We start from the raw sequence: 25,991 nt of genomic DNA on the forward strand, positions 1-25,991 counted from the left end.
TTCAGTTTTGGATATGATTAATTGGGGTGTCAGCGGATCAGCCAAGTAGATATGTCTTAAAGACAGGAAGAAATGTGAGTTTGTGGGGAAGGAGAGGTCAGGGCTGGAGATGTAGATTTGGGAATCATCTCTGTACCACTAAGCCACACTGCTTCCTTGAGATCTGCGATCATGTGTTCTAGCCCTAGTGGAGCTCCCTGAAGTGCCTAGTGTAGCAATCTGCACACAGTAGAAGCTCAATAAATACTATTGATTGATAATTGACTGATCTTTCACCACAGTATTAGTACTTTGGAGAAATTTAGAAAACATGGAGACAGACCATGGGCTGGGGCATCAGGACCTGGGTTCTAATCCTAGCTCTGCCACATGTCTGCTGTGTGACCTTGGGTAAGTCACTTCTCTTCCTCAGTGCTTCAGTTACCTGATTTGTGTATTCATTCAACCAGTTGTATTTACTGAGAGCTTACTGTATGTAGAGCACTGTACTAAGGGCTTGGGAGAGTACAATAAACAGACACATTCCCCACCCACAATGAGTAACAATCTAGAGGACAAGTTTACAGTCTAGAGGTAAAATGGGGATTAAGACAGTGAGTCCAATGTGGGACATAGACTGTGTCCATCTACCCCAGGGCTTAGTATAGTGTCTGGCACAAAGTAAGCACTTAAAACATATCATAAAGAGAGAGAGAGAGAGGGAAAGAGGGAGAGGGAAAGAGAAGAGGGAGAGAGAGGAGAAAGAGGGAGACAGAGAAAGATAAAGAGAGGGAAAGAGAGGAGAGACAGAGAGAAAGGGAAAGATAAAGAGGGGTAAAGAGAGGAGAGGAGAGAGAGAGGGAGAGAAAGAGAGCTAAAGAAAGAGGAGAGAGAAAGAGAGAGGAGAGAGAAAGAGAGAGGAGAGAGAAAGAAAGAGGAGAGAGAGAGAGAGCTAAAGAGAGAGGAGAGAGAGATAAGGAAAGAAAGACGAGAGAAAAAGCAAGAAAGAGAAAGAAAGAAAGGAGAGAGAAAGAAAGAGAAGAGAGGAAAAGAAAGAAGAGAGAGAGAGGAGAGAGAAAGAAAGAGAAGAAAGAGGAGAGAGAAACAGAGAGGAGAGACATAAAGAGAGAAAGAGAGAACTAAAGAAAGAGGAGTGAGAGGGGAGAGATAAGGAAAAAAAGAGACAGAAAGAGAGATTAAAAAAGAAAGGAGAGAGAAAGAAAGAGGAGAGAGATAAGGAAAGAGGAGACAGAATGAGAGACAGAGAAAGAAAGAAAAAGATGGAGAAAGAGACAGAGAGATTCAGGCCAAGCTCCTGGCGGCCTCTAATAAGCCAGCCAAACCTGACCACTTTCCTGCCCCTCCTGCCCCCAGCGACTTCTGTCCCTGGGGGCCACGTCCCCGGGCCCGATGCCCGATTTCCGTAGGCGGTGCTAGTCCAGGCTGTACGGTAGGGTGGGCCGGGCTCGCAATCCCCATGTGGTCCCGACATCATTGACATGGCGGAGCCGGCCGGACAGACCTCCTCCTTCTCCTCCTCCTCCTCCTCCTTCTCCTTCTTCTCATAGCTAGTGAGCGGCGGCGGCGGCGGCGGCAGGAGCAGCGGGAGCAGGAGGAGGAGGAGGAGAGGAGGAGGAGGCGGAGGAGGAGAGGAGCCGGCGGCGGTACGTAGTAGTGGTGGTGCCCGTGGCAGCAGCAGCAACAGCAGCAAAGCAACCTCAGCTGTAAGAGCCGCTCTTTCTTGGGGCTCGTTGCTTCTCCTTTCCCCCCCTTCCACCCCCAATTCAGCCGTAGGAAAGGTAAAGCCTCAAAACGGGGAGGGGGGGCGGGAATGAGGCTGGAGGAGGGCCGGGAAAAAACAACCCACCCGACGAACGGACCGGGGAAGAAAGAAGGAAAACAGCTGGGAGACGGGACGGCCGAAGCAACCGACTGCAAACCAGCCTCCTCCAGAGAGGCTGCTGCGGGGCCCCGGGCCGGTCCTGGGGGGGGGCGGGAGGCGCGGATCCACCGCTCGGGTGGAGTCGGTGACCCTCCCGGGAGGTGGAAAAGTTGGGTGTGGACCAGGGACGGGGAGAAAGGTCCGGTCCCAGCCCTCCATTCCCGGCCGCCGCGGGGGAGGGCTTAGGGCCCGGGCCCGGGGGGTGCGGATGGTGCACGGGGTGGAGTCCCTCCTCTCCCCCACGCCCCGGAGGGAAGAAGCAGCGGGTCGAAGGCGCCCCTTCTTCCCCACCCCCCGGGTTGGGGAGCCCACCCCGCCGCTGGAAAAAGCCCCCCCGCCCCCCACCTTTCTCTTCTCCAACTCTACTTTCCAAGCGCTCGGCACAGGGCTCCGCGCACGGCCCGGGAAATACGATCGCGTTCAATTGCATCGCCCCGCTGCAGCTGCAGGACGGGGCGCTTTTGGGAGGGGCTGCCGGCCTCAGCCATTCGGCAGGGATTAAGGAGGGCATTTGGGAAGCGCTTACTCTGTGCCAAGCACTGGGCTAAGAAGGCGGGGGGGTCCGGTCGGTGGCCCGGGACCCCAGGGTGGGGGAGGTGGGCGGCCCGGCCCGGTCATCCAGGGGGGCCCCTCCGGACCAAGCAGGACTGGCCGCCCCCCTTAACTTATAGGGGCCCCCGGGGAACGCCACCGGGGGACGGATTTTTTTTTTTCCGATCCCAACCTCGGTTGGTGCGATTTTATTTTATTTTTTTGGAGTGGGGGCGATTTGGGTGGGAAGCCCGGAGGGCGGCGCGGAGGTGTCATTCGGATGGAAAAAAGGGGGGCGCCCCCGCCGCCCGCCCAACTCCGTCTCCGCCAACTCTGCTCCTTTCCAAAATGTCTGGATGGCAGGGAGCGGCGGGAACACTTCTGCTCCGGCTCTTCCCTGGAAAAGGAACACCCCAGCAAGGACTGGAAAAACGCGGAGTTTTTTTTCAAATCCCGTCTCCAGCCCCCTCCCTAAGCAAAACCAACCCCGACGGGACGTCTCTTTTTTTTTTCTCCATCCTTTTGCCCTCCCATCCCAGACACTATTTGTTTTTAAACCTGGCGTTTGACCAGCACCTATTTTTTTCAGACCCTCCCGAAGAACAACTCACTCTCTTTTTTTTCTTTCCTCTTTTTCACTCCAGCCCTGCTTTTCTTTAAGATCTGGATTTGGGGTCAAATACGCTGACGCTAAGAGGCGAAATCAAGAAAGATTTCACTCTATCCGCGCTGATTTTGAGTCTCTCTTATCTGAGGCTCAGTCATAGTTTGCTGGGACATTGGTTTGCCCGTTAATTTTTTTTTTAATCTACAGCTATTTTCATTTGAATGCCCTCCTAGTTTCCAACACCCTGCTGAGGGATATAGGGAGGAGCGGGAAGTGGGAGAGGGTGATTAACTCATAATTTTTCAGCCACTTGTAGAGAACTCTTTTTCCTACAAACCAGATTTTATACAGCGGGAGTGAGCATCTGTCCGATTTCCACCACCCTAGATGGCTGCCAATTGGAAAAAGATTTTGGGACCCCTTCAGGACATTTTGGGGGGGGGTCCACTGGAAAAAGGGGAGAGGACTTGGAAGTCTAAGCGAGGTTGAATCCAGGGATGAGGACGGGCGGTTGGGATATGGTACTTGGATGTCACTTTGATTTTACATCAGATGTTAGCAACGTGACCCCGCCTCTTTCTTCCCAGCCTGACCCCCTTGCTACTTAGGAAGAAGGGATTTGAACCTCAGGTGGAATAACTCTTATTTTAAAGGCTCAATGCTTTTCGAAGGGAGAAGTTGGAAAAATAATACAGTTGGGAATACAGTGACCTCGCAGTTGGGAATGCCCTACAACAGTCCAGTGATCAGCTTCACTTTTTGCGTGCCTATTGTCCGTGGTTTCTGCTAGACTGGAAGCTCCTCGAGGCCAGGGATTACGTCTACCAACTCTGCTCTCCCAGGTGCTTGGTACAGTGCTCTGTACAAAGTGATCTATACATACCATTGATTGATTGACTTATAACCTAGCCCACTTTGACAATGTTGAACCTCCCTCAGCTAGTCTGTTTCAAGTATGGTTCCTGTTTGGCTACCACAAGCCCCATTTTGGGCCTTTTTCTCCCCCCGCCCCATAAGTAATGCTAAGCTCACAGGTTGTGTTATTTCATTTGTCCCACTCACCTAATGGCCACATTTGACCAGTGTCCCAAAATATACCACACATAATTTATTCCTGCTTGGCACGGTTGGGGGAGGTTTTTTTTTGTTTTTTTTTTTTAAGATGTAGCCTAGGGCTGCCTAGTTTTAGAAGCTGAATCATTTCCCAGTTTTGAAGAGGGTGGAATCATCTGGTTTGATTTGGGGTCATTTCCAGGCCAATGGTGGGAAATTGTCTTGTACTGGCCACAGTCTTTCCAATTCTGAGTGATCTAGCCTGGCCTTAGAGATAGTCATGTTGTTTTAGTAAAGTTCCTCTTTACAGAATAATAATGACTTAATACTGTGGAGGAGAAATTGATCATTAGAGAGCGGGATGTTCCCAAACATCTTTCCAGAAACTCCATTTGCATTTTCCACATTTTAGTCTCCTTAGTCAAGTGGTTGATATTTTTATTAAGCCTTTTTTTTAAATAAACCACACTGTCTTCAAATGGACACATTAATAATAGTGAGTATCAAAAACCCTGTAAGGGGGAGAGGACTAAACTTGTAGATTTTTGAAATAGTTTCAGTAACCTTTCTCTCTAAAAGTTATATATTTTTTTCTGGAAATCTTAAGTTCAGAAGGCTTTGACACAATAGGCTGACAGAAAATGGTTAGAGACAATTTCACCACCATGCAAAATTATTTTGAAAATAATTGTATTATGCTTAATAGACAAGGTATTGTGAAGGTACAGCTTTGGAAACGGCACAGATTCCTTTTTGACAAGCATATCAGAAGTAGAATAGTTTATGGTGCAGGTTTAGTGTCACTGTGAGATCTGTCCCTGGAGACAGAAGATATTTGGGAAGCGGGGAAGTTTTTCAAACTAAGTGGAAATCAGAGACTATAGATACACAATGGTGACCTGCCATCTACAGGCGGGAATGTTTTAAATTTGAAATGGATAAATCCTCAGACATTTTTTCCAGTTGAGATGTGCTGGTTAACATTTTATAAATCAGTCCTAAATGTGGTCTCCACGTAAACAGGGAAAAAAAAAATTGTTGGTAGGTGTCAGGGCATGCGTGGTGGAAAAAAAGAATCCAGCTCATTTTTAGCTACCAGATACTTAAGCAGCTTGGACAAATTAGTCTCCCTTCAGTATTCAGTTCAGTATGTATTTGTGTATTCTTTGACTGCATTTTTGAACTCCTGTGTGCATTTAGAACACGCTGACCTGTCCACTTTTAAATGAAAGAAAAATAGGGGTTTTTTTGACTGCCTACCTGAAAGTTAATGTGACATTTTTGGTGATTCGTGCAAGTGGCACATCATTTAGTAATTAACAAACTTTAATTGTAACTTTTGGGATACTTTTTGAAGAGCCCTTTTGGGGAAGTCAGTGTCGGGCAATGGAAAAAGTCAGGCTTTTGGTTACATATTTTTACGTACTGGAGAAAGTGATTCACAGTTATAATTGGGTAGTATTTTATACCAAGTATATTTGACAAAAATTAGTCAACAAGCCTGAAAATGGTTTAGAAAGGAAAGCTTAGATATGGGAATTAGGCAAGAAGGCAAAGCAGAACAAAACAAAGAGGTGAAAGCAAAACTAAACTCACAAGAGTAGGTAAAGTTGAAGCTCAGTGTGAATCTGATTTTACAACTGCACTTTGCTTGGTATTCAAGGTCTGTTCCATTTGCTGGTGATTAAATTAGAAAAATGTTAGAACTGGAACTCTTGAACAGTTTTGCAGAAAACCCCTTATAAAAAGCTCCCCTTTACTTTTCTTTTTCTATTTTGGGTGTTTACTTCTCTGCAGCTGAATGTTGACACTTATTAAGCGCCTATTGTGTGTGTTTAATTTCCCTTGGTAGTTAAGAGCTGTGGGAACATCTTCCCTATGGGAAAAAATAAAAAGTTCTGGTAACTAGCAGTGTAAGTGATTTTTTTTTCTTTTTTTCTTTTTGGATTAATGCAGATTGCCTAGTCTTCCTCTCTCTGTAGGAGTTCAATTGTAGGGTCTTAACTGCAGAAGCTTCCCGGAGTGCCTTAACCAGTAGAGCGAAAGGCAGTCAGTAAAGTATTGTAGGATGTTTAGTTCATTTTCTTATATCCACCTGACAAAGTTGATTAGGCTGGAGGAGGGGGAAGAAAGAAAGCCCTGCAAGTGGCATATTTCTAACGAATGTCATTTTTAAGAAAGCAAATAGATGTAAGGTAGATTTGGTTGTGTTATATTTTTAAGGAATCATCATCAATTTGTACTTCTTGATTTTTCTAAGTTAGTGCTTTATGATGTCTGATATTCATTTATGATTCCGATCCACCCTCAAACACGGGATACTTAATTACAGTGCAAAAGCAGCCAGCTTCTCAAAGGGTTTGGGCGAGTGAAATTTAAATCAACATCCACAGCCCTAATTCAGAATTTCTTTAAGCAATCAATAGCTCCCCTGTAGGCTCTATTCTCTTTGGGCAGGGATCGGTTCTACCAACTCTTTTATTCCATTTTGTCCTAAGCGCTTAGTTCAGTGCTCTGTCCACTGGACATGCTCCTCAATAAATACCATTGATGGATTAATCATGTATATTATTGCATGACCAAAAAGTTACCTGTCAGCAAAGAACAAAGAAAGAACCCTAGCTCTTTCCTGTTGTTTTATATAGTTAGTCCTGCTCTCTGGTACAGCAGTGCAAAGAGGGGAACTGGAAAGCCAGTGGCTAGGAATTGGAGAAGGCTGGGTTGATGTTGCCAAATCAGAAGCCCAAACAACCACGCCCTGCTGCCCTAGAAAGAGGAGCACGAGCCTGGAAATCAGAGGGCCTGGGTTCTGATCGAGGCACAGTCACGTGGCTGCTGTGTGACCTTGGGCAAGTCACTTGATTTCTCTTTGCCTCAGTTCCTCATCTGTAAAATAGGGATTAAATTCTACTCCCTCCAACTGGGAACCCACTGTGGTACAGGGACTGTCCAGTCCGACCATCTTGTATCCCCTGGTGCTTGGCACATAGTGCTTAACATGTACCATAATCACTTAACATGTACCATAATTTAATTGTAGAGCTAAAATTGGGTTGGTACCTTGCAAGTATGCTTTTTTGTAAGGTAGGACCATCAGGCTGCCAAATATGATTGCTAGAAAATTCAAACAAGGTATTCATCTTCATGAATGTTTATCACAAAGCTTCTCCCGCCCATTTTTTTTTAACATCTCCATGGTGTTAGTTGTATTTTTCAGTATACATTTTGCTTACAATGGCAGGAATATATTGCTCCTTCCCCTGCCCCCAGCACTTATGTGTATATAGTGTGTGTGTGTATATATATATATATATAGCTATAATTCTACATATTTATATTGATGCCTGTTTACTTGTATTGATGTCTGTCTCCCTTCTAGACTGTGAGCCCATCTTGGGCAGGGATTGTCTCTATTTCTATATTGTACTTTACAAGTGCTTAGTACAATGCTCTGCACCCAGTAAGTGCTCAGTGAATAAGATTGAATGAATGCTTCCATTTTGAGAAGATTCAGTTAAGCAAATTCAGTTATATTTATAACTATGGTATTTGTTAAGTGCAGTGTGCCAGACACTATACTAAGTGCTGGGGTAGATACAAGTTAATCAGGTTGGATTCAGCCCTGCTGCCATGTGGGGCTCACAGTCTCAATCCCCATTTTACAGATGAAGGAACTGAGGCACAGAGGTGAAGTGACTTGCCCAAGATCATACAGCAGACAAGAGGTGGAGCCAGTCCATGCTCTGTCCACTAGGTCATGCTTGAGTACTAACGTATGACAAAATATAAGTATCAGTTTTGTTGATCTGAAGTTCTACACCCTTTTTTTATCACCTCTCCTTTGCTTGAAGATTTGGAAAGAGTTTGTTTGAAACTTAGATTCATTTTTCCTAAAAATGGAGGTCATATTCGCACGACCCTTGGTTAGGATACTTATGTGGCATTTGTTGTTAAGGGCTTACTATGTGCTGAGAACTTTACTAAGCCCTGGGGTAGATTAGATGCAAGATCATCAGGCCCCACATGGGACTCAAAGTCCAAGTAGGAGGGAGGGCAGGTATTGAATCCCCATTTTGCAGATGAGGGAACTGAGGCACAGAGAAGTTAAATGACTTGCCCAGGGTCACACAAATGGTATGTGGTTCAGCTGGAATTAGAACCCAGGGCTTCTGACTCCCAAGCCTGTGCTCTTTCCACTAGTCCATGTTGCTTCCCAGCGTGAGCACAGACTGTTTCTTCCGACACAGAGGTGTCCTGTACCAAAAGGCTCATGTTGTTTGGAGAACATCCCTTAACTTCCTAGCAATGCTCTAGTCCAAATGAGTAGTGAAAGCATGTGTTCTGGCAGAACTGGGGGAATTGTATCATGTTGTTGCTCAGTTTTCCATTATGCGATTTCTCCTGTTAGGAAGAAATGTTTCTTAGCTCAAAATATCTCCTTTTATTTTTTCAGCTTTTAATTGAAAGCTTAATATCAAAAGGACAGAGCAGGCTTCTACTAATAATTGTAGTAATCATTGTGGGATTTCTGTAATTTATTTATATTAATGTCCACCTCCCTCTCCAGACTGTAAGCTTTTTGTGGGCAGGGAATATGTCTACTGTTATATTGTACTCTCCCAGGTGCTTAGTACAGTGCTTTGCCCACAGTAAGCACTCAGTAAATATGATTGAATGAATTAATTTTTAAGCATTTACTGTATGTCAAGCTCTGTTTGAAGCGCTCCGGTAGATACCGTTCAATCAGGTGCAGTCTCTGTCCACTTGGGGCCAACAGCCTGTATCCTGACCTCTTATTTCTGAATTTGAAGTCACTGATCCTTGATTAGAGGGGCTGGGCTACAAGTGGATGTTGATTATTGTGATGTTTGTTTTTTCTGCTGCTTTTCTCTTGGGCCAATCAGAGGGATGGTCACAAGAGCCATATGGCTCAAGCCTACCCAGTGCTAATGATGTTGGCAGCACATGCCAAACTAAGCTTGGCATTTTGGTCAAGTCAATGGATCTTGAATTGTACTTTCCAAGCGCTTAGTATAGTGCTCCACACACAGTAAGCGCTCAATAAATACGATTGAATGAATGAAGCTCAGTTTTTAGATACATCTTTTTTGTTGTTGCTTTGAGACTGGTAGAGAAGCAGGATGGTGTAGTGGATAGCACATGGACCTGGGAGTCATAAGGTCATGGGTTCTAATTCTGGCTCTGCCACTTGTCTGCATTGTGATCTTGGGCAAGTCACTTCACTTCTCTGGGCCTCAGTGACCTCATCTGCAAAATGGGGACTGAGACTGTGAGCCCCCTGTGGGACAGGGACTGTGTCCAACCAGATTTGCTTGTATCCACCCCAGTGCTTAATTCAGTGCCTGGCATAAAATAAGTGCTTAAAAATACCACAATTATTATTATTATTAGATAATACATCAGTAACCTTACAATGGGAGGCTTACTTGTTTTCATGTGAATTCTTAATTTTTATTATGACTGGAGGACCACAGGATATGGAAGTGGCCTTAGCATCTGTAAGGTGTGTTTCATTCATTTTATCTAAAGCAAAAATAATGTTTTTGAGTTTCAGAGTTTTATACACAGAGGTCATAGTTCAGGTCCATATTTGCCCAAAGTATGAGAACATCTTCCTTTCATTCATTCAATCGTATTTATTGAGCGCTTACTGTGTGCAGGGCACATTACTAAGCGCTTGGAATGTACAATTTGGCAACAGAGACACAAACCCTGCCCAACAATGGGCTCACAGTCTAAAAGGGGGAGACAGCAAAACAAAGCAAGTAGACATCAATACCATCAAAATAGATACATAGAATCATAGATATAGGCACATCATTAATAAAATATAGTAATTATATATATTTTCACAAGTGCTGTGGGGAGGGGAAAAGGGTAGAGCAGAGGGAGGGAGTAGAGGCAATGGGGGGGGGAGGAGGGGCAGAGGGAAAGTGAGGACTCAGTCTGGAAAGACCTCCTGGAGGAGATAAGCTTTCAGTAGGGCTTTGAAGAGGGGAAGAGGGTTAGTTTGGTGGAAGTGAGGAATCAGGGCATTTCAGGTCGGCGGTAAGATGTGGTCCAGGGGTTGATGGTAGGACAGGTGAGAACAAGGCACAGTGAGGAGGCCAGTGGCAGAGGAATGGAGTCTATGAGGTGGGCTGTAGAAGGAGAGAAGGGAGATGAGGTAGGAGGGGTCAAGGTGATGGAGAGCTTTAAAGCCAAGAGTAAGGAGTTTTTACTTCATGTGAAGATTGAGAGGCAACCACTGGAGGTTTTTGAGTAGGGGAGTGACATGCCCAGACCGTTTCTGTAGGAAGATAATCCGGTCAGCGGAGTGAAGTGTAGGTTGAAGCGGGGAGAGACAGGAGGATGGGAGAGCAGAGAGGAGGCTGATGCAGTAATCCAGTCGGGATGTTATGAGAGATTGCACCAGCAAGGTAACCGTTTGGGTGGAGAAGAAAGGGCGCATCTTGGCGATGTTGTGAAGGTGAGACTGGCAGGTTTTGATGACCGATTGGATGTGTGAGGTGAAAGAGCAGAGTCAGGGATGACACCAAGGTTGCAGGCTTGTGAGATGGGAAGGATGGTAGTGCCATCCACAGTGATGGGAAAGTCAGGGAGAGGACAGGTTTTGCGGGGGAAGATAAGGAGCTCAGTCTTGGACATGTTGAGTTTTAGGTGGTGGGTGGGCATCCAGGTGGAGATGTCCTGAGACAGAAAATTAGAGAAACCTGAATATCAAAACATTTAAAAATTTCCCTACATGGGATTGCTGTCCTGAAATCTCTTTCTAGATTCTAAAGCAGTTCTTCAGTCCTTGTCCCCATCAGTCCAATTCAGTCTACTGCTCATAGGGAGTTTGTCCATGGTAGGAATTTCCAACTGTGAAACTCTCACAATCCTTCCTCTGCTCATGGAGAAAGCCTCCTGAAGTTAGAGTTGCTGTAAAGAGGGTGATTCCTCAAGTTGTTTTTCTGCCTTTGGAAGAAAGGGCTATTTAACTGATGAGTAATGTGAAACAAACTGGAAGAGGGAAATCCCATTTTGAATTTAGTTCAGTAGGGTAGTTCATTGTATTGAGCTCACTTAAGCTTAGAAAGATGAAGTGACTCATCCCAAATCACCAAGTGATTCATCTGCAGAGCTGGGAATAAAATCAAATTCCTAATTTATACATTGATTACTTACTAAGTGTTCCTCTCTGTTTAAAATTCAATATCAGGTTTGAGAATAGATACTTATTTTGCCATTCTTTTCCCCTTGAAGAGAGTAAGCATCAAAGGTTGTCAATATGCTAAATTCTTCCATAAAGTGTATTTTATTTATGCATATTGGAGAGATCTCTGTTAGGAGGTGCAACCCTACCCTATAGGAGAACTGGATACTGACACTTGATTTGCTGGTAAGATTACAGTCTTTAGAGTCCATTAGATTCATTCATTCAGTTGTATTCATTGAGCGCTTACAGTATGTGAAGCATGGTACTAAGCCCTTGGGAGAGTACAGTACAACAATAAACAGTCACATTCCCTGCCCAAAATGAGCTCATAGACTAAAGGAAGAGTTTACAGTCTAGACATGGACTGTTGACATTTCCCGAATCAAGGAAATGATCAAATTCACTTATTACACGACATACCCTTCAAACAAAATTATAAAATTATGCACCTGTGTGAAGCTCAGTCATAACTTTTGAAACCCATGTCTTCCAAGAACCCATATTTTCCAGCATAATGTACCTTTTTTATTATATTTTTACTTTGTGCTATATAGCTCAGGGAATTGGGGAACGTAACGGACACTGTGAGTCTGTTTGGGTACAAGATGCCATGGGCTAAAGTGAAACTTGGCTTTCCAGTTAGCATCGGACATGTCCGCTAAACTCTACAGCTTGGGGTTTTGAGAGACAATGCAGCTCCCATGTATTAGGAGAACTGGTTTTTTAAATGCCTTTTTGCAGAGTACAAATTTTATCCAGTATTCATAGAGCAGTGAAAGCCTCGTAGAAATTCGTTATCTTTCTCTCACTCTCACTCACCCCAAATTGAGGCAATGAGTGAAAATTGTAAGCCAGAAAGTGAATGTGAGTGAATATGAGTCCGTTGTTGGGGAGGGATTGTCTCTATCTGTTGCTGAGTTGTACATTCCAAGAACTTAGTACAGTGGTCTGCATACAGTAAGCGCTCAATAAATACAGTTGAATGAATGAATGAATGAAATAGCCTTGTGCATCACACACGTCTCCTAATTTTTGACCTTTTAACATAGTTCCATGCATGCCTGGGGACTCAAATGGTATTTGTGGGGAATGCTGACTTCAAGTTATCATGTAATTAAGCCTAATTTTAGAACAATATTTGTATTTTTGATATGTACCCTGATGCTTCCTAAACAAGGGGAGGAATCATGGACACTTTTTTTAATGTAATTTTTTCCATATATTAAAATGTGTGCCCTTACCTGTGTGTTTTCCTAATCCTATAAAATTTTTGTCTCTTTTGCGATTGTTGATAGTGCAGGCACATAACTTCTGATAAGAAAGAACTACTCTCATGTATACTGTTTCAGAATGACAAACCTTAGGTTTATTTCAAAGTCAGTTCTATTTGATTCTCTTAGGTAAATAGCAGAGAAATTAATTGTTCTTACTGTCTTCTGAAATGTGTAACAGAAAAAAACCTTGACTTTCAAAGCTTGGGTTTTTCTATTTCAACTAGTGATATGATGTTTTATTAAATGTCCACTGAAACCACAGCTAATTTAGCACTAGGGAAGAAATGCTTACTTTCATTTCCGGGTTTAATTGTGTATAGTTACCTTCTGCCAGTGTAAATCACCTCACTTAATAGCATTTAGGGCTTTTAAGAAAAATAGTTAAAATATTCACTAAACTCTGTTACTTGGAATTTCAGTTAACTTTGACAGGGAAGTCCAGATCATGTCACTTTGTATTTTTCATTGGGTTTTGCTTTTTGGTTCTTCTGAATGATTCCAAAGCTATTATCTGTGAGAATTATTGAAATCCAAAATATATTTCTGAATATTTGTCTCTGGCAGTTGAGTAGTTTTGAGAAGTTTTGAGTCCTCAGCTTGTAAAGATTTTTTGTTTAGTGTGCTGGGTGAAGTGACTTCTTTTTTTCTAAAGAAGAGTAGGGCTTTTGATCCCAAAGCACTTTCAAGTTACCTCAGTTCATGTCTCCCCACTCTTCAAGAACCTCCACTGGTTGCCCTTCCACCTCTGCACCAAACAAAAATTTCTTACCATTGGCTTTAAAGTATTGAATGAGCTTGCTCTCTCCTACCCTACCTCCCTGATTTCCTACTACAGACCAGCCCACACATTTTTTCTTCTCTAGCTCCAGTCTTCTCCCTATGCCCTGATCTCTCCTATTTATCTGCTGACCCCTTTCCCACAACCTTCTTCTGGCTCAGAACTCCCTCTGTGTCTCTGTACTTCTTTCCCCACCTTCAAAGCCTTATTAAGGTCACATCTCCTCCAAGAGGCCTTCCCCGATCAAGCCTTCTTTTCATTCATTCATTCATTCATTCAATTGTATTTATTGAGCACTTAGTGAGTAAAGAGCACTGTACTAAGAGCTTGGAAAGAAAAGTTCAGCAACAAAGAGTCCCTGGCTCCCTTTGCTTTCTGTGTCATCTATGCACCTGGATTTGTGCCCTTTGGGCATTTAAGTATTCACCCACCCTCAGCCTCATAGCACTTAAGTACATATCTGTAAATTATGTAGTTTTATTAATGTCTGTCTCCATCTCTAGACCGTAAACTTAATGTGAGCAGGGAATGTGTCTACCAACTCTGTTGTACTGTACCAAGTGCTCAGTACAGTACTCTGCACATAAATGCCCAATAAATACCACTGATTGATTACCTCACTTTTTGTTTTCTAAGTATCCCTGAAAGGGAGGAAAAGGCAGATATGTTCCATTTTACAGATGAAGACACTGAGGCATAAACAGATTGTGTCTTTCTGAAGGTCACTCAGTGGTGCATGGCTGGATCTGAGACTAGAACTTTGGTCCTCCAGTTCCAAAACCTTGCTTTTTCTGCTACTGCAAAGTGCCTCTGATGGGAGGGAGGCTGTTGTGCCGAGGAAGGTGAGTGAGCTTGTTGCTATTAAATTTCACATGGGCTGTCAAGTTTTCTAAAAGTCAAATTTCCACCGAGTTATCACTTGAGATCCATAAAGGGTCGTTGCTAGACTGTAAGCTTGTTGTGGGCAGGGAATGTGTCCATTTAACATCACATTGTAGACTCCCAAACGCTTAGTACAGTGCTCTGAACACAGTAAGCACTCAGTAAATGCAATTGAATGAATGAATCCTGCTGTCACATATTCTACTTTGTCAGGTTGAGAGCCTATAAAATTCCCCATCAGAACTGTGTATTCCTACTGCATATTTTTATTCTATGGTATCTCTAGAAATGATTTTTTCAACTTGTTAAATATTGAAGCAAAAGAGCTAATTTATAAGAAGCACGTTTTGTAATGAGTACTGTTTTGTAAATATTTTGTCCCTTGATTTCAAATAACACGAGTCTTCTTGTATGGATTTGATGGCTGTGCATAGTTCTTGGGAGCATAGAAGAATCGTGAAAAAGTGGTTGTGTTAAAAATAGTAATTGCCTAACAATATATATGGATTTGAGTGTTGGATATGCTTCTTAAACGAGTGCTTCTACTTTAAATTCTGTTCGTGCTTTTTATTGATTTGGCCACTTCCTTTTTACCACCCTAAGGGTGAGTTTTCTATTTTCAAGCAAATTTATGACACTTGTGTTTCATATGAGATCAAAGAAAAGCTCTGATGGAGTTTCTTCTCAGCATATTTCCCCTTTAGTGTGGGTGTGCTGTTTTCAGTATCTTTGCAGAGATCAGACCTTAACTAATGGGCCTCCTTGGGAAAGAGCATTTTGGCTCTAGGTTGATGCATCAGATAGTGGTTATGGTATTTATTTGGTATGTACTATGTGCAGACCACTGTACTAAGCCCTGGGAAAAAGTATACAAGTGGGAATAAGACATGGACCCAGTCCCTCAAAGGATAATCAGTCCGAGGCTCAGTTTCAAAATTAAACCGAAAAAAATGGCCGTCTGCTGGTTTTGCTTTTTGTATGTCAAGGTACCTTGCTGTAGGTGAACAATATTTCCATAACTCATTACAGTTGATACTCTGGAGTTATTCTGAAAGCTTAAGTGGTATTTTGGCAGAAGGATAGTAGAACTAGTCACTTCCTAGGTTTTTTTTCCCTCATTGTATTAAGCGCTTACTCAGTGCCAAGCACTGTTCTAAGTGCTGGGGTAGATACAAGCTAATCAGGTTGGACACAGTCCAAGTCCCACTTGGGGCTCACAGTCTTAATCCCCATTTTACAGGTGTGGTAACTGAGATACAAGAGGAAGTGAAATGACTTGCCCAAGGTCACACAGCAGGCAAGTGACAGAGCAGGAATTAGTAACCCAGGTCCTTTTAACCCCCAGGTCCATGTCCTATCCACTAGGCCACTGTTTTTCTTATTGCCTAGTTTCTCAACTCAAGTGGATGGACATGGGAAGGAATCACAAAGCTGGCTTTATAAAGGTTTTAGGGAAGAGAAACTTCCTAGCCAGAAGGAAGTAAGTTATTAGTAATTTATATTACTGTCTGTTTCTCCCTCTAGACTGTAAACTTGTTGTGGGCAAGGATTGTGCCTCTGTATTGTTATATTGTACTCTACCAAGCATTTAATACAGTGCTTTGCACACAGCAAGTGCTCAATAAATACGGTGAAATGAAAGAATGAACCAAAAATTTACTCATTGGTGTAAGCAAAAGGTGATGAAAAGAATAGCAAAAGGTGAACTCTCCGTAGCTGCTCTGGAATCAACTTGAATAGATGATGTTCATCCTGATATAGTACTTTAGTTATCAGGACCTGACTTTAGAAAGAGGGAGTAAAATTACCTTTGTACCATTCTCAGTCCAATTGGGCCAAATGTCAGTACTTTCTACGTCCCCCGCCCCCTTTGTGTATTGCTTCAGAATGGATTATATAATAGAAGACCCGTTATTCCCTTACTGTAGTCAAGAAATGCTGTCTAAGTGGCCCTTGGCTAATTTACGGAGAAAAATTAATTTTGTGATTTAGTAGGAGGGGGGAAAAAGAGTATACTGTTATATAGGTTGATTCTTCTTGGTCTCCAGTTATAGCAGTCAAGTTCACTATGCCTAGACTTCTTGATCTAGATTAGAGACTGTTTAGCCAGTATCAGTTATCGCTGCAATAGTCTCTACCAGAGAGATATTATGAATGGGTATGTGCGGTGCAATTTTGTGGATACCCTTGCTAAACACTGTCCGACGATTTCTACTTAGGCTCTACACATCATTAAACTGAGTAGCTGTTAACATGTTAACTACTCTCTCCCCTTTCCCCCCCGCCCCCCAACTGATAGGCCTTTTTCATAAGTAAAGTAGAACAGAAAAGTATATGGTTTTCTAGACTTATTGCAAAAGATAAATTTGCTTTACAAAAAAACATAGATCTGCTTCTAAGCATCCATTTTTTTCTTTAATGTTACCAATTGTAGTTTAAATAGAAAGGGAATGTCACGTGGAGCTGCTGGGTTCCTTATCATGACTGGATTCTGAACGTTTTATAGGCCTGTTGACATTTATGTTATTTAAGAATCAGAAATAGTGCTTTCTTACAACCCTAGGCACTACTATTTTCTTATATCTTGGGGTTTATGTAAGTAGTTTCAGCATGTGGGATTTTTTAAAAATTTTTTCCCCCTTAGCCTGGTAGAGTCAGGCCTGAGAGTCAGAGGACCTGGGTTCTAATCCTGGCTTAATCAGTTTCCTGTTGTTTGACCTTGGGCATGTCACAACTTCTGTACCTCAGTTTCCTCAGCAGTAAAATGGAGAGCCAGTCATATGGAGTCAATACCTGTTCTCCCTTTTACTTGGACTGTGAGCCCCTTGTGCGACAGGGACTGTATCCAACCTGAATAACTTGTCTACCTCAGCTCTAAACTATGATGTTGATTATTATTATCATCTTGCCTAAGGAATTACATTTCATGGATATGAGGAGTCATTAGGCTTCACTACTATATCAGCCATCTCACTAATCTCCCTGCCTCCAGTTTCTCTCTTCCACTCTTCACTTCACTCTACTCCCTGGATCATTTTTCTGAAATTTCTTTGTCTCCCCATTCCTCAAAAGCCTTTAATGGTTGCTCATTCCTCTCCACATCAAACAGAAACTCTTGAACTTTGGCTCTAAGGCACACAATCAGCTCTCTCCCACTTACATACCTACTGTGTTCTTCCACCATTCCCGAGTTGGCTCTCCTTATTTCTCTCAAGTTTATTCACTGCACCATGACCTTCTCTCTTGCACTGTCGATCTCTTGTTCATGTCTTTCCTCCTGCCTGGAATGCCATCTGGCTTCAAATCGGAAACTCTTTCCTCTCTTAAAAATCCTGAAATCACTTGTCCTCAAAGAGGCCTTTCCTGATCTAATATTTAATCTCCCCAAGTTATATTCCCACCCTCTTACCCCCTCCCTCCCCCACTTCTGTGCCACCTCACCATTGGTGTATTCTAAACGTTCCGTAACATTTACGATATTGATTGAGCACTTATTCTGTGTAAAGCAAATTGCTTGGGAGAGTGCAGTAGTTGGTAGGACTGATCCCTTACCTCAGGAAGTTTAAAATCTTGTAGGGAAGACAGACATTGAAATAAAGTATAGGTAGGGTAAGTAAGAACAGCGTATAAAGTACTTAAGGAGTATGGACTCGGTGCATCAGAGACATAGGGTGGGAAGGTGTCATGGAGGGCTTCCTGGAGGAGATGTGATTTTATTAGGGTTGTGCTGCAAATGAAGGTGGGAGTTTCAGGCAGGAGGGCAGGTGTGAGCAAAAGATAGGTTGTGAGAGAGGTGAGAACAAGGTGCCGGGAATAAGTTGGCATTGGAGGAGCAAAGTGTGTGGGTTGGGTTGTAGAGGAGAGCGAGAGCTGATTAAATACTTCACAGCCAGTGGTGAGTTGATGTGGAGGTGGTTGGACAACTAGTGGAGGTTTTTGAGGAGTGGGGAGATGTATATAGAATGAATTAAAAAAAATTTAAATTAGTGGAAGTGAAGGGAAGCAGCATGTCAAGATGGAAAGAGCACAGCCCCGTGACACAGAGAACCTGAGTTCTAATTCTGGCTCTGATACCTGCTGTGTCACCTTGAACAAGTCATTTGACTTCTGTGCCATAGTTCCCTCATCTGCAAAATGAGAATGCAGTATGCTTTTCTCCCTCCTACTTAGATTGTGGGCAGGGAATGTGCCTGTTATATTGTACTCTCCCAAGCGCTTAGTACAGTGCTCTATACACAGTGAGCTCTTAATACTATTGCCTGACTATCTTGTATCTAACTCAGCACTTAGTACCGTGCTTGGCATATAGTAAGTGCTTAATAAATACCGCAAATATAGTTATTGGCAGTCTGCACTTCTTGTTGACTTGTTGCATTTTGCTAATGCAGTAGTCAAGATGAGGTATGAAAAGTGCTTAGATGAGCCTGGTAGCCATTTGAATGGAAAGGGTTGATTCTGTAGACGGTAGAATAGATACAATCAACAGCATTTGATGCCTGGGTTTACTGGGTGAAGGAAAGTGCTGAGCCAAGGATAATGCCAAATTTGCCGGCTTGTGAGACCAGGAGGATGGTGGTGTCATCAACAGTGATTGGAAAGTTGTGGGAAAAGAGGGTTTGGGTGGGAAGGTGAGTTCTGTTTTGGATATGTTGAATGCGAGATGTTAGTGGGACAATCAAATAGAGATGTCCTGGAAGCAGGAGGAAGGTAGCAGAGAATAATAATAATAATAATAATAATTTGGTATTTAAGTCCTTACTATGTGCCAAACACTAGTATAATCCCCATTTTCCAGATGAGGGAATTGAAGCACAGAAAAGTTAAGTGACTGGCCCAAAGTCACATGGCTGATAAGTGGCAGAGCCGGGATTAGAACCCTCGACCTCTGACTCCCAAGCCCATGCTCTTTCCACCAAGCCATGCTGCTTCTCAAGGAAGAGGAGGAGAGAGGTTGGGGCTAGAGAAATAGATTTTGGAGTCATCTTTGTAGAACTGGGAAGCAGTGTGTGGCCTAGAGGAAAGACCATGGGCCTGGGAATCAGAGGACCTTTGTTCTAATTGTGGTTCCACCACTTGCCTGCTGTAACCTTGGGCAAGTCACTTAACTTGTCTGTGCCTCAGTTTCCTCAACTGTAAAATGAAGATCCAGTATCTCTTCTCCCTTGTACTTAGACTGTGAGCCCCATGTGGGTCAGGGACTGTGTCTGAGTCGATTGACTGGTGTCTACCACAGTGCTTAGAATCGTGCTTGCCACATAGTAATCAAAAAATAAATACATTAAAAATGGTGGTAGTTGAAGCCATGGAAATGGATAAGCTCCCTACGTGAGTGTAGATTGAGAATAGCAAGGAGCCCAGAATTGTGCCTTGAGGGACCCGCATCTCTTTCCCCCGCCGCCTCCCCTGCTCCCATTGTAGAGAAGGGGAGGCAGGAAGAACCAGCGAAAGAGAGGCGTAGCTCAAGAGGTAACAGAAGAAGAGGCGTAGCTCAAGAGGTAACGGAAGAACCAGGAGAGGCTAGTGCCAGAGAAACCAAGGTTAGATAGTGTTTCCAGGAGATGGGATGGTCCACAGTGTCAAAAAAACAAAAAAAGGATGAGGTCCAGTAGGATTAAGATGAAATAGAGGCCATTGGATTTGGTGAGGAGGAGATCGTTGGAGAGATCAGTTTCAGTGGAGTGGCAAGAGGTAGAATGCAGGAAGACTAGCAAGGAAATTGATACAGTAGTCTTATCATCCTATGACAAGAGGTTGGCCATGGTGTTGGAAGTCAGGGTGGAGAGGAAGGTGCAGGTCCGGTAAATATGGAAGGGAGAACTGGCAGGATTTAGCAGTGGATTGAATATGAGTGCTGAAAGACACTGACTGGGGTATCTGTGTTGGTTAGTTTTGTGGCAATTTCAATAAGATTTAAAGGGAAAGTGTATTATCTTGGTTCCAGTTGTCTGAGATTTGTTCAGAAAAAAATAACTTTCAGCGTATGTCATTTCCTCTCCTTTTCTGAGAAGAGGAGATAAACTATGTTATAGTTGGGAATGACCATTCAGAAAAATAACGATTTTTCTCCCTATTGGCTTTCTCTTTTAAAATGGAATGAGTCTGGCTAGCTAAGTTACTTCTCCTAGATGATTCTCTGGAGCAGTACCCAGTTCATTAACTCACTTTGAACAATGGACAGGAAACAGTTATGCATATGTCTAAATTTATTCAAAGGGCAAAGAACATTTGGGTAAAATAATCAAAGAGTTTGGTGATGTAATTTTTTTTATTCTCTTCCAGAAAAGGGTCCTCCAGTTCTGTGTGGTACCACAGGCTGTATCAATCAGTTGATTGATGTGAGTCGAGACACTTCTGCAGACATCATGTATTTAACGTGCAGCAGAGGCTGCAAAGTTTAGGAGTGGTACTTACTGAACACTTACTCTGTGTAAAGCACTGTACTAAGCACTTGGGAGAGTACAGAACAACCGAGTTGGTTGACATGTTCCCTGCTCACAGGAGCCTACAATCTAGAGAGGATGTTGTTTCATCTACTCTAAAAAAGTACACTGTGTAGTGCTAGGAGTTGGTCTGTGCAGTTTTACTTCCTTTTAATAGTTTCTTTTACATGCAATAAAGGAGTTGTCCTGAGGCCCTAGCACTGCTGGCTGTTATCAGTCACGCAGTTTGCAGGCTTCATTGTATTTTTTTATTTTTCAGGGGTTGGCAGACTCCCCATTTCTTCCTACCCTTCTTTTTGTTTGTTTACTCTCTGGCCTGTTTTGGTTTACTTTTTAGTGCCTATATTACTCTCCTCCTTCCTTCCTGAAAGTGTTTGGGCTTCTCTACCCACCTAGAAATGGTTCCTGCTTTAAGTATATTTAAAGCGTGAGCTTGTTTCCGGTATTCCAAGCACTTTAAAAGTCCTAGTGAGCCTTAGAAAAGTTGTTCATTCTAATGAGAGGGAAGGCAGAAGTCAAGAATGGGAAAGAAGTGTGAATACTGAGGAGATGTGTGATTAATGGAAGCAGAAGAAAAAAGGAGGAAGCCTTTGCTTGAAATGGGAGTAAACCATCTGTGGGGGAAATGCACGTTGGGAATCCATTGCTAACATGCTGATTCAAGGGTTTATCTTATCCCGCCTTGACAACTGCATCAGCCTCCTTGTTGACCACCCTGCCTCCCATCTCTCCCCTTTCCAGTCAGTCAGTTGGTCAGTGGTGCTTACTGAGCACTTACTGTGTACTAACTGCTTGGGAACAAAGTTGGTAGATGTGATCCCTGCTTACAGTCTACATCTAGGGGCAGGCATTCAAGTAGATTGGGAATAGCGAAAGTTGTGGTAATAATAATGATAATGAGGATGGTATTTAAGTGCTTGCTATGTGCCAAACACGGTTTTAATCACTGGGATAAATACAAGGTAGTCAGGTTGTCCCACGTGGGGCTCATGGTCTTAATCCCCATTTTACAGATGAGGTAACTGAGGCCCAGAGAAGTGAAGTGTCTTGCCCGAGGTTACACAGCAGATGAGTGTTGGAGCCGGTATTAAAACCCATGTCCTCTGACTCCCAAGCCTGTGCTCTTTCTGCTAAGCTACACTGTTTTTCTACTTATAGTACTTACAGTAGACTATAAGAATTTTCTTTTTTTTGGATGGTATTTGTTAAGCATTTATTAATAAATACTGTTGAATGAATGAATGAATGAATGTGCCAGGCATGGTACTAAGTGCTGAGACAGATACAAGATCGTCAGATTGGACACAGTTCCCTTCACACACAGGGCTCACGGTCTTAATCCCCATTTTACAGATGAGGTAGTTGAAGCCCAGAGAAGTTAAATGAACTTGCCCTAGGTCACACAGCAGACAGCTGGTAGAGTCAGTATTAGAACCCAGGACCTTTGACTCCCATGCCTGTGCTTTTTCTACTAGGTTTCGCTGCTTCTCATATTTAGTATTGTGTCCGTACTTAACTCTGCTTGGCTTTTTTTTCTAAAGTCAGTTGTCACCTTCCCACTCCTCAGAAACCTTCATTCATTGCTCACCCATCTCCAGATCAAACAGAAACTCCTTACCTTCAGCTTTAAGGCACTCAATCAATTCTCCCTTCTTCTAGCTTACCTCGGTCATCACCTACTACAAACCAGCCCACAGACCTTGCTCTAACACCCACCTACTCCCTGTACCTCTTTCCTCTTTCCTACATCCTCCCACTGGCTTGGAACTCCCTTCCCTGTTCTTTCCACTTAGTACTCTTCTAAAATCCCTTTCTTCGACTAAATTCTAATTTCCCCAGTCTTACTGTATTGCTGTATGAGGTACTTTTGGAGAAGACTTCTTTCATGGAGGTTTCTGCCATTTGTATGTTGTTTTTTTCCTTCTGATTTGACTGATTCTTTGAAATATAGTACAGTTGGTTCTGCCAAAAATTGTTTTCGTGATGTTGTTTTTCTTATGCTCCCACTTTTCTTCTGCCTGTTACATTAAATCATAAGTTCCTGGAGGGCGAAGATAATGTTTCTATTGTGTATTTTCCCAAGTGCTTAGTATTAATCGATTTGTGAATTATTGACCCCACCACTCTCCCCACCTTCAAAACCCTCCTAAAATCATGTCTCCAAGAGGCCTTCCCAGCCTGTCCTCCTGTGTGGATAGTTTACATTGAATTATGCGCCTGGCTGTGTACCCCTTAAGTACTTTGATTCATTCATTCAATAGTATTTATTGAGCGCTTACTATGTGCAGAGCAGTGTACTAAGCGCTTGGAATGTACAAGTCGGCAACAGATAGAGACAGTCCCTGCCGTTTGACGGGCTTACAGTCTAATCAGGGGAGACAGGCAGACAAGAACAATGGCAATAAATAGAGTCAAGGGGAAGAACATCTCATAAAAACAATGGCAACTAAATAGAATCAGGGTGATGTACATCTCATTAAACAAAATAAACAAAATAAATAGGGTGATAAAGATATATACAGTCGAGCTGGATACTCAGCTGAGCCCCACAGTATTTACATCTACTTTGATGATGTGTCTCATCCCCGATAGACTGTAAGTAACTTTTGGACAGGAATCCTGTCTACAAACTCTGTCGTATTGTGCTTTCCCAGGCACTTAGTGCTCTCCACATGGTAAGCACTCGGTAAATACCACTGGTTGAACGCCTACTGTGTGTAGAGCACTATACTCAACACTCGAGGGAGTACGATGAAATTAGAAGACACCATACCTACTCGCAAGGAGCTTATAGTTTAGCAGGGGGGACAAACACAGAATAATTTAGATAAAAGAAAAGAAAGGAAAAATGGATGTATAGGTGAGTGAGTGTATGTATAAGTGCTGTGGGTGGGTGTAGGCCCAGAATTGCTGGTAGTTTGGGGGAAAATGACATGGGAGGAAAAGAAAAATGATTATGGGAAATCTCCTGGAGCATAGGCAGGCAGTCCCTATAGAGGCTGTGACTTCATGAAGGGCTTTGAAGATGAGGAGGGCTATCGTTCAGTAGGTTCTCAGTTGAGTGATTGAAGCTAATACTATACAAATGATGAAATAGGCTATTCACTTTTTTGAAGGAAGGCATATTTTTACGTGGCAGATATTTTGACCAGGAAATCCCTATTTCTTGCCTCCTAATCACAAAAATGATGATTTAAGGACAAAAATATTATTTTGAAAATCAGAATAAAATTATTTAATTTAATTTTTCATAATTGTACATGCTACAGCTACCTTTGACCACTATTTAATGCAACATGAGGTCCAACAAAAGTGCAACCCCCGTGTTAAAGGAGAACTGAAGGTATTCTTCTGTTGTTTATGATCTAATTTATATTTTTTAACCAGAACTTCTGCACTCCCCAGGGGGAAAAAAAAATAAAAAATCCCTGCTTCTCCCTTTTTCCTTCATGTTACACTTTTCTCCCCCCTCTTTTTCACTAACTCTCCTTTTTCTCTTGACCGTGAGCCTCTCTTACCTAAGGACTCTTTTTTTCTCTCACCCCTCTGGGAAATCTCTTCCTTTTTCATGACATGAGTACCTTTGACAACCGAGGATTCTCAAGTATACTTTTTGCTTTGAATGCAAAGGTCTTCCAAATCTTATTCAGCTTTTCTCTCCAAGCCATATCGCACATCCACCTCAAATGCAGTCTAGTTAGGCATAACTCCCAATTTGTCCTCAATCTGTCTGTTCTCTTGTTTTATCTTGTTGGTTACTTTTGAGAGCTCCCAGTTTGACACGCTCCCACTCTGGGGTCATCACTGACTCTTCCCACTTCAGCTTTCCTCCATACAAATGTCCCGATCTGTTTGCAAAGTCACCTTGATGAAGAATCCCTGCTCCGCCACTTGTCTGCTGTGTGACCTTGGCCAAGGCACCTCACTTCTCTGTGCTCAACTACCTCATCTGTAAAGTGGGGCTTGAGATTGTAAGCCCCACATGGGACAAGAACTGTCCAAACCAATTTGCTTGTATCCTCCCCAGCGCTTACTACAGTGTCTCACACATAGTAAGTACTTAACAAATATCATCATTATTATTAATTATTATTATTATTTTTAAGAACACAGGGAGCTGAACAATCTAGTTCGCTTCTGGCCACCATGCCTTTTTGGAGGCTACTAATGCTAACTCACAAATAACCACCCTCATATGCTTCATTATACCTTGGAGCTGGCTATTCCTCCACAAGCAGCAATCTTTGAAGAGTGCAGTGTCCCAGCTCGTGAAATAGGATCACAGTCAATAAACCTGTTTCATCTATGACTACTCTTGGCTGTGTTCACAACTGACCTGATCAGTATTCCTGCACAGGGTAGATTTAGTTGGAAACACTTTGTTTTTACTGCATCTGTAAAACTCCAGGGAGCGCTGAAGAGGATACGAGCTGCTCCCTTTTGGCTGTGTGTGTTAGCAACGTGGCAGGTACTTTTTTGAAAAAGAATTACAAACTTTTGGCCTAGTGCCTGGAGCAGCTCCAGATGGTCAGAAAGGAGCCCTGCACTAGAGGCAGAAGTGTCTTGCAAAGACAGAACTAGGACACTCCTGTTTTTGCTGAAGTATGAGCCTCCTCACCCGTCCCTTTGCTTTCATGTTTTCTTTTCACAGAAGGGAAAACAAAATAATAATTATGGTATTTGTTAAGCGCTTACTGTGTGCCAGGCACTGTACTAAGCGCTGGGTACTGTACTACAGAAAACAATACCTTGGTCTATTGCTCTCAGACATCAAGTAGAGTCGGTCAGTGGCCAGGGGAGGGATTTCAACAGGCAGTCAATGTGTTGCATTAAACAATTAAATATGGAGGTAGTTGCAATATTTATGCTCTAGCCTGAAGACCGAAGGGTTCTGGAGTCCCTGAAGCTCAAAATTCCCCTCTCTCCTTTGACCCTGGGCAGATGGCTGGAGCCCAGGTGCAACTTCTTTCAGCTCTGATTACAGTCTCTTACAATACTTTCAGCGAACTATGGCTAGCATCTCCCTTCCCTTCTCTTGCTTTCCCAACATCATGTCTCTTTAAGACTTGCACCCAGGATGGAGCATGGAATCTGTCTCCAAAGGTATCTAGTGGATAGGGTTGGAGGGCAAGAACCCAAAGATCAGGAGGGCTGATAGCATGAAAGTCAATTAGCATGCCTGACTCAATAGCACAAAATTTTTTCACCTGGAGGGAGACAACAGGTCTACCCGGTTTACAGTATTTAGGGAGGAGGAATCATGGATTGCCCGACTTGGAAACG

The 25,991-nt window shown here is 43.0% G+C and overlaps 1 protein-coding gene across 3 annotated transcripts in view; it reads left to right on the forward strand.

The window, feature by feature from the left end:
- Positions 1-1,571: 1,571 nt before the first annotated feature.
- Positions 1,572-25,991, forward strand: part of FNDC3B (fibronectin type III domain containing 3B) — a 418,267-nt gene continuing 393,847 nt past the window's right edge. For 2 of the 3 annotated variants that reach the window (XM_029057950.2, XM_029057966.2), the window contains exon 1: positions 1,572-1,703. The gene's annotated coding sequence lies outside the window, so the exon portion shown is untranslated. Of the gene's footprint in view, positions 1,704-1,760; positions 1,779-25,991 lie in introns of those variants that run through there. The other variant, XM_039913103.1, reaches the window with a different exon arrangement.

The sequence above is a fragment of the Ornithorhynchus anatinus genome, chromosome 1 (assembly GCF_004115215.2).
Source record: "Ornithorhynchus anatinus isolate Pmale09 chromosome 1, mOrnAna1.pri.v4, whole genome shotgun sequence".
Classification (NCBI taxonomy): domain Eukaryota; kingdom Metazoa; phylum Chordata; class Mammalia; order Monotremata; family Ornithorhynchidae; genus Ornithorhynchus; species Ornithorhynchus anatinus.